General features: G+C 42.3%; 1 long non-coding RNA gene across 5 annotated transcripts; it reads left to right on the top strand.

The window, feature by feature from the left end:
- The first annotated feature begins 1,368 nt into the window (after window positions 1-1,368).
- LOC143442826 (uncharacterized) lies at window positions 1,369-7,803 on the top strand. Of its 5 annotated transcripts, none has more exons than XR_013111338.1 (3): window positions 1,369-1,491; window positions 3,604-3,810; window positions 6,259-7,803. It is a non-coding gene; the product is annotated as an uncharacterized LOC143442826 (long non-coding RNA). The 5 variants fall into 5 exon arrangements; XR_013111340.1 differs by lacking the exon at window positions 1,369-1,491 and adding an exon at window positions 1,819-1,833; XR_013111337.1 differs by lacking the exon at window positions 1,369-1,491 and having other exon boundaries at window positions 3,494-3,810; window positions 6,259-6,657; window positions 7,170-7,803.
- The last annotated feature ends 957 nt before the right edge of the window (window positions 7,804-8,760 follow it).

Consider the following 8,760-nt stretch of genomic DNA (forward strand, 5'->3'; position numbering starts at 1 on the left):
GTGTACATGTAAATATATTATATATGTATGAATATATATAAATACATATATGTAAATATATCATATATAAAAACTGTATTGTATATATACATATGTAAACACATATAAACACATAAACATTTATGCATTTATTCCTAGACATATAAGTACAACTTGCTCAGTTTCTGTTTTGTCCCTTTTATGTATGTTTCTGTACCATAATAATCTAAACATCAGATTAAGATGATGGGGGCTGCCTAGAAGATCTCAACCCCACACAAAGAACTACAGGCAGCCAAGGGATGCTAAGAGCAGGAGAAGAAAAATATTCCCCAGAGAAGAACATGCCAGTAGGTTATTTAATGCCAAATGGTCAGATATTTTTTCTTAGATTTTGGAGACAGCAAGAAAGTTTGGAAATGGGACCAACTAATTTGTAACGTGGATACCTTACATATATAAACTGAATACAATTTTAAGACAGTCTGCTGAGTACAGATCCATTTTGTCTGTAACCTAGGCCACATGGTCAGGTGTGGAGTTTTCTACTTGGGGGTCTCTTGTCAAGCTCAGATAGTCTCAGGGTTTGTAGTTTAGGATCTTTAATTTTTGAATTAGAGCTATTCCACCTGGGTTTCTAAAATCTTTCACATTGCATTCAGCAAGTGGGAGCTAAAAAATGAAATTAATATTAATTTGATAAATCTACACAATGCTTTATTTACATGTCTATTCCTGGATCTCCACATAGAGTGTAAGATTTCTAAGTTAAGAATATGTCATCTTCTTCTTTCCTATTTGGACGCTGCCACTTACGCCAGAGAGAGCAATCATATTTTGCTGTCATTGGAAATCTGCTGCTTCTATGCTATGACTCGGGGACACTTTGCAGATGTTTATTCTTGCCTCAAAATAACAATGTCCACAGCATCCAGCTCAATATGTGACAGCAACTCTTAACAATTAGCTGATTTTGGAGCAAGGACAGCACCTTTATAGCCACCAAAAGACCCATACAGAATATCATGTAAACAATTGTCATCTGTATGGTGGACTTGGATAAATTAATTTTGTCTTTGAGGGAAAGAGACATAAATTTATAAAGCTTAGAAAAGATTTACAATGTGTGTAGCTACTTATGGAAAATAAATGCCAACCCCAGAGGCCTCAAGAAGAGAGTCAGGAAGCCCATTAACAGGTTTTCAACTTCAGCTCAGTTGGCTGTGCGACTTAAAAGCAGCCCCTTAACCTCTCTGACATTCTATTTGCTTATCCAAAATCAAGGCTAAAATGGACTGTCTTCTGAGTTACTTTGGTCATTGATATCCAGTCCATGTTTTCCCATAGAAGAGACATTAGGTTAAAGCTTCTTATCTGAATGAATTGGTACAGGGTTACAGTGGATACTCAGTGCATTTGAACAGCACACATTATTGCCCAACCTTGTGGCTGTTATTTGGGTTAGAGGTCTGCGCAGAGGCAAGATAAAAGGAAAGGACACGGAGCACAAAGGTAAGGAACCGTAGATAACAGTGAGAAACCGTTATGTGTGTGGTGGTTTGAATGATAAATGTATCCTATAGACTCAGAAACTTAGTATTTGACCCCTAGTTAGTGATGTTGTTTGGGGAAGTTATAGAACATTTAGGAGGTGCAGTCTTGTTGGAGGAGGATGTGCCTTGTAGGAGGAAGGAGGATGGAGTGGGCCTCGGGGGTTTCTATTGTAACCACTTTCAATTATCTTTCTCTGCTACCTCTTCCCAGTTGAGATGAGATCTCTCAGCATCTGGCTCCAGTCTCCTGTTGCCATGTCTCTCTGGCCATCATGGATTCTTATCACTTTAAAACTATAAGGTGAAACACATGCTTCATCGATAAGTTGCTTTGAGTCATGGACTCATGGTATTTTATCATAGCAACAGAAAAGTAATGGATGTACCTGGAACCTACCACACAGGCTGGGAACACAAGAAGGTTTGATCTGAGTCAGAGTTGAACTGAATTAATCAGGCAGTGGTAGTGTCGGAAGTAGTGACCTTGACCATAGCACTCAACTGACACTGGTCAGGAGCCAGACAAAGTGCCGAGCACTCTCCACACACCACAGGCTGACAGCATGAGTTGGGAAATCTACCTTGTTTACAGTAACAGCAGCTACCCTGCATGGCAGTGGTCCTCAATTTTCCCAGTGCTGTGACCCTTTAATATAGGTCCTCATATGATCCTTAATCCTAAAATTATTTTGTTGCTACTTCATACCTGTAACTTCACTACTGTTAGAAATCGTAATGTAAGTAACTAATCTGAGAGCTCCCAAAGGGGTTGCAAGCCACTGCTCTATTGGGATGTGGCATTAGAATCAGCCCTGGCTGAGGGACAGTGAGCAAAGGTGCTAGGAGCTGAGGCTGTATCAAGGAAAACATCAGCCAGCTTGCTCCTCCACCCTGCTCTTTTTCTGCTGTGGCTAACTTAAAGCCACAGGTTGATGGACACAGTGGTGTCAGAAGAGCTAAAGATCCCTGCTCTCTGATGGAAGAGAAATTTCTACTCTTGTATGAGTGAGAAGCCAACTGTCATTGTGTTAATTCACTCAAGTGCCAAGGTTTCTCTTTCACTAGACTATAACTCAGCCCATCCGTACAAACATACTGGTTGATTGTACTGGCTGACATCAGTTTAATGCTTGCTACTACAGAGCTCATAATTTTTTTTTATTTCATTTCATCCTCTGAATTTTTTTCATATAAAGTGATGAAAGTGTCTTACTTAGAGCTCATGTAGTGGCATGCATCAAAGTGGAGTTTGGGTGTCGTATTTGGTCACCAAAGCTGCCTTTCATGACAACGTGCTGAGCTGCTTCCCTCTAGAAGAAAATACAATGAGGAAGTTAATAATCTTGGGTCCCTGAACTCAGAAGTGGCAGAGCCATGGTTCAAAGCTAGGTGTATCTAGGTTTACATTCTGTGATCTATGTCATGTTCTCCTTTGCAATTCTGGTTCAGGTTGGTGCAAAGTACTTGCTTGCCTGATGTTTCCATTCACAGAACCCTCATCCCCATCATGAAGGATGAGAAAGTCCCTGGAAACATGCAGAGTGGTATCTGTAGCCCCTCTATGGGAATGGAAAGGTATTGGGGCCATCTGGCTTGTCTTGTGTTTAAATTCTCTTTATAGCAGTGGTTCTCAACCTGTGGGCTGAGACTCCCCCCAAGGGTGGTTGCATATCAGATATCCTGTATATCAGATATTTACATTATGATTCATAACAGTAGTAGCAAAATTACAGTGATGGAGTAGCAACAAAATAACTCTGTGTTTGGGGAATGACCAGATCATGAGGAACTGTATTAAAGGGTCAGAGCATTAGGAAGGTTAGGAACCTCTCTATGTTTTACAGGGGCTACTGCAGATACACAAATCTGTCCATGACATAGACCTGTCTGCTGGGTAGCACTTTCACCCCACAAAGTCTCTGTGTGCTCTCTGCTGAGGTGCAAAGTTCAGCTACTTGCTGCCAGCAGTCCCCCGAGAGTGTGAGTGCCACAGTGGACAGGCACACTGACTTTTGAAAACCACAGTTCTGCCGCCTCGGGGGCTCTCTTTGACTCCTATTTCCCTTTTCAGTTTGTAATGCTCAGAAGGTCCAGAGAGGCAGCTGGAAAGGCAGACACGGATCCCTCTGAGAGAATAATGAGGAGGCGGCCATGGCTCAGAGGGAAAGACATGAAAGAAATGGTGATGTGAGCTAACGTTGAGGAGCTCAGGTGCCAGGCAGTGTGTAGGCTGCTCTCTGGACACATTATTTTGGGATGCTCCTAGCAATGCCGAGAGGTGAGTATTGAACAGGTTTGGCAGGGCAGAAGGCTAAGATTCAGAGGGATTCCATACCTCCTCAAAGTCATGCATCTTGGATTCAGAAATGACATCAAGTTGTTCAGAAACCAAGAATCTTAATTTGCATGGCTTTGCTTCATGCGCGCCTTTCTGTATAGAGTACAAAGAGCTCACTGGGGTTCACTTTGCCAAGAACATTTATGAGTGTGATTATATCTGATGCTTATAAAAGCTTTGTGAGGTGGGCAGGGTATGTCTAAATTCATAGCTAAGAACTCAGAGACCCAGGAAAGTAAACATCTCATGCAAGCTTTCATACACTGGTAAGGACTAAATCCCAGGAAGCCTAGCTGGTAGACATCTTTCCATGAATCCTGTGACTGTCTTCATGGAAGTACAGGGTTGCCGAGGCACCAAAAGCACAGCCTTGGGCATTGGTACCATTGAAGACTGGAGTCCATGTTATCTACCTCAAGATGACTCTGGGCTGTGCCATAGGTTTCTTTGCCTAGGTTTCTTTATGTGTAAAGTAAGACGAATATTCACAACTACCTCATAGCTATTAAGAGCATCTAGCACAAACCTGAGTGAAGCCAGAGCACCACGAGTCGAAGCAGTTAAGGTTCTTAACCTATAAAATCTTTTTACCTGACTTTTACTGGCTAAGAAAACTCACAGTGAAGAAAATCTACTATGGTTAAGACAGTGCCAGAGACTGCTGGCAGTTCTTGTGTGTTAGAGATTTCTAGAGGACCTTGGCCAGTGCTGGATTTGTGAAATAGTGGAACATGGTAACCATTAGTCCATCTCCCTGGCTTTTAAGAAGGTGAGGTTGGGATAAAGCTGCACTATCCTCAAGGCATACCATTCCCCAGTCCCACAATCGACAGGTCTCTAAGAGCTGCAGTCCCTCTCAGTGGCATCAGCTGCCTTTCTGATAAGTGTTATTCTCTTTGGTCTTCTGGGAGCCCCACCAGCATCATTAATCAAAGCACTGCGTTGCTGCCTCATACTGAAGCATCCTCCCCGCCTCATCAATCATAAAAGCAGTAAAGAGTGTGCTTTGGATTGCTAAGGAAAGCTCCAGACAGCACCAAAGAAAGGAAAAAAAAACTGGTGCGGGGGCTGGGGGAGAGCTTAATTATCAGCTGGTCCTTGGCCCATCACTCACGCTGGAAATGTCTTTACAGCTTTATTTGGGTTGTGTCTCTTTTTAAATCCTAGTAAACAGCCGTTACGCTAAAAACCCTCATTGCTTGGCACAGGGAGCCCCACTGGTTTTCAAGCTATTATTTTAATAAGGCCTATTTTACAATTAAGGCACCATGGGCTTTAAATTACATATAAAATAAAATGTGGAAATTGAAGCATTAAGTGTGTGACTGCCGTTAGAGAAACAGCAGCCGCTCTTTGTAGTAAAATGCTGTCTGGTATAAAAAGGAATAGAACAGAAGGCTGGGGTTATGCATTACCATGATGAAAATAAGAGAATAGTGTGTGCGCCTGCATGTGCACATACACAGAGACACACACACGACCATCAGAAAAGCATAGAAGGCCTATGCACCATTCAATTTAAGGTCATGTGTAGGTAAACAAAAATATAATAATAATAATAATAATGGTATTATGATGATAATAATAATAATAATGATAGAACAGCCACCAATAATCACACCTAAAACTGTAAAGACATTGTCTCATGTAGCAGAAGCTGCCCTCATATTCATTATGTAGCAGCCAAGGAGGACCTTAAGCTTGTGATATTCTAACTTCAACCCCCCAAGTCCTGTGATCATGGTCATGCACCACCACTTCTGGTTTTATGGATGTTTGAGGTTGGAATCTGGGGCCTTGTGAATGCCAGGCAAGCACTCTAACAAACTGCACATCTCCAACCCCAACACCTAAACTCTTGGAACACTTGTTAGCAGCAAGTCAATAGCCGAGAATTGTTTCCTTCATGGTGTCATCTTCTTGGCATGTGTAAGAGGAATATGCCATCTTTATCCCCATGGGGAAAGGGAGCTGAGGACTTGGAGAGGAGATCATTTGCCAGTCTTATGTCAGCACTGAGAACTAGGTTGGGTAGAGGGGAGTCCATGAGCAAAGTGAGGGACCATGACCTTCCCTTGGTAGCAGTTATAAAGTATCAGGAGGTTGAAATGCTAGAAGAAAACTCTTTCACCTGGCCCAAGTTTATCCAGGGTGAGGGATGATGGAGAAAAGGAGCTGTTCTGTTGTTGTTGAATATTGACTTGACCTGGTCCTGAATCACTGATGGTGCAAGCCTCTGGGCGTGCTTCTGAGAGCATTTCTAGATGGTGTTAATTGATGTGGGAAGACATGTCTTAGGTGTGGATGACCCTCCTATTTTATGCTAGACAAGGCAAGAGCTAGCAGAGCACTCACTATTATTTATCCCTTTCTGCTTTTTGATCATAGATGCAATGTGACCAACTTCCTCATCTTCCAACCGACATGCCTTGCTCTGTATCCCGGAACTGTGACTAGAATAGTCTCCTCCTTCTTTAATTTTCTTTTGTCAAGTATATTGTTGTAAGAGCAAGGCGAAAAATTGAAGAGAAAGGGAAGGTTTCTCTTCATCGGGGTGGCCCAGAATGCCTCTTTTGACAAGTTGATGCTGAAGCTAAAGAATAGGAATGAAGAAAGAGAACCCAACTATGAGATGAGACCCAGCAGGGGTCGTAGGCTGGCAGAAGGAGAGCCCTGGGTGCCTTCAAACACAGGGAAACAACAAGGTCAGGGTAGAAAATGAGAGAGAATGGAACAAAATGAGGACAGAGAAGCAAGCAGGGGTCAGCCCCTTCATGACCACAGCAGGTAATTGGCTTTTTTCTCAGTCTTGAGAGAGCCGTGGCCAAGGAAGATGAATGCACCAGTTTTAAGTCAATGAGTTGGGCTGCCAGTGAGAATGGATTTGAAGTGGGTCAGGGTAAAAATAGGGAGACAAGTCAGTTCTGACAGTAGCCCAGAAAGACCCAGAGGGTGGGCCACAATGTCAGAAGTTGGGTGTGTTTCAGATAGATTTTGGATGCAGAAATAGCAAACATCTGTCTTCTGTGGACTTCCATCAAAATTCCATTATTGTACTGTTATCTGGTCATTGTCCTCACAGAGAAGGGTGCATTGGTTCCCTTAAGAAAGTTTGCATGTTCCAAACTCTTCTCTTTAAGTTGCCACTCATTCCCTTTGTGGTTGGCATTTCAGTTCAGAGGAGGGGAGAAGGTGTAGAAAGTTCTTCTAGAAGCAAATAAGCAGAGTACCAACAAGACCTCTCTGCCTCTGTGGAGAGCTGTCTGTAAAGGGTGATGGCAAAAACATCTATTTTCTAGGATGGAGTATGACTACCTCGGGGTCCGATAGTCTTAAAGAAATGGCTGTGGAGAAAACGTGGGGCTTGCATCCAGCTCAGTGGCTGAGGACAGCATTGAAGCAAGTCTTCCTTCTCCCTCAGAGCATTAACCTCCTGGATGAGAAACAGAGGGTGTGACCTGCTGTGTCATACATTTGGAAGCTTCCCACATTTGTCCACAGATCTCTGCTCTTGGGTGGTACTGAGTCAAATTCATCAACATCTGCCAGCTATTCGGTGGCTTATGGAAAATGACTTACAGCTTTAGAGTTTGAATCCACTTTCTACGTTTCCTTGGCAACCACAATGGAGATCCTGGGACGGAGTGATGCGGTGGAAGGTCCTTCTGAAAGAAATGGTCCTTTTGAACTCTCTTGCTCTTTGTTAATAAGAAATCTGCAGGTGGGTGTTGGCAGAGGGAAGCTTGGGACTGTCTGAAGATGGTCAGAGTAGATTTCTTTCTCTTAATCTACTCTAAGAAGACATTGGAGATATTTACTTGGTTGTTTTTCAAGGCCACCCTTTGTAGAATGTATCTTGTATTGTCTTAGAATTGATTCTTCTGCCTGCTTTTCTTCATGCTTCCTGAGATAAAACTACATTTTGCAATATGACTGCTGCTGTGAATTCTGTTACTGGGACATAAACCACTCATTCTACTACAATAGTAGAGCTGATTAAAGTCTTAGTTTTGCTGGTCTTTTGAATAGAGAAAAGAAAATTCTACTATTAGGGAGAACCATATTTCCCATAGTGAAGTATTTCCCATATCAGTGAAGTTAAAACTATGCACAATATTTAGAAAATCCTTTTGCCTGCATTCTAGAAGTAAATCTCTCATGATTGCTTGTATACTATCACAGGATCGCATATGTCAGGTCATAATAGAAGAGGAAGAGACTCATAGAAGGTAGTTTAAGGACCAGTTGTATCCTTTGGGTCGGTATTAAATCAGATGGACTAAGCCCTCTAAGAGCTGCACTGAAATGGGTATCTGTAAAAGCTAAAGAGAAAATAGTACAGTGTGTGTGTGTGTGTGTGTGTGTGTGTGTGTGTGTGTAGCTTCGCTTCACCATACACACCACAAAGAAAGAAAGCCAGTCTCCAGAGAGAAGAAATGAAATGAAGTAGACATGTACTATAAGCAGCATCCCCAGGGCAGACTCCCTTTGCAGCCTGATTCAGATTAATGGAATCCTTGGACTTTTGCAAGCAGTGAACAGCATGCAGGCAAACTTTGGCATCATCATAATGATGAGTCTTCAAAAGATTTGAAGACTTGATCTTAAGTCAAAGTCCTCTTGGTTGAAGGGAGGTGAAGTTCCACACTGTGAGCTTCCTATCCCTCAAAAGTCATGCAGATACTGGTTTATGGTTCAGTAGAGGTTGGTTGGATCAAGTTTAAAGACAAAAATTTTGCATGCCACTCACTGAGAGAATATCTTCCAACAGAGTGTTTTATTTTTTTATTCTTAGTATTCACTATACCTTTGGCAAGATTATGTTCTGTTGCAGTTGAGACAAAGGGCCATGGGGAAGAGAGGAAGCCCAAGTTGAAGTTCAGAACAAGG

The sequence above is a fragment of the Arvicanthis niloticus genome, chromosome 6 (assembly GCF_011762505.2).
Source record: "Arvicanthis niloticus isolate mArvNil1 chromosome 6, mArvNil1.pat.X, whole genome shotgun sequence".
NCBI classification, from domain to species: domain Eukaryota; kingdom Metazoa; phylum Chordata; class Mammalia; order Rodentia; family Muridae; genus Arvicanthis; species Arvicanthis niloticus.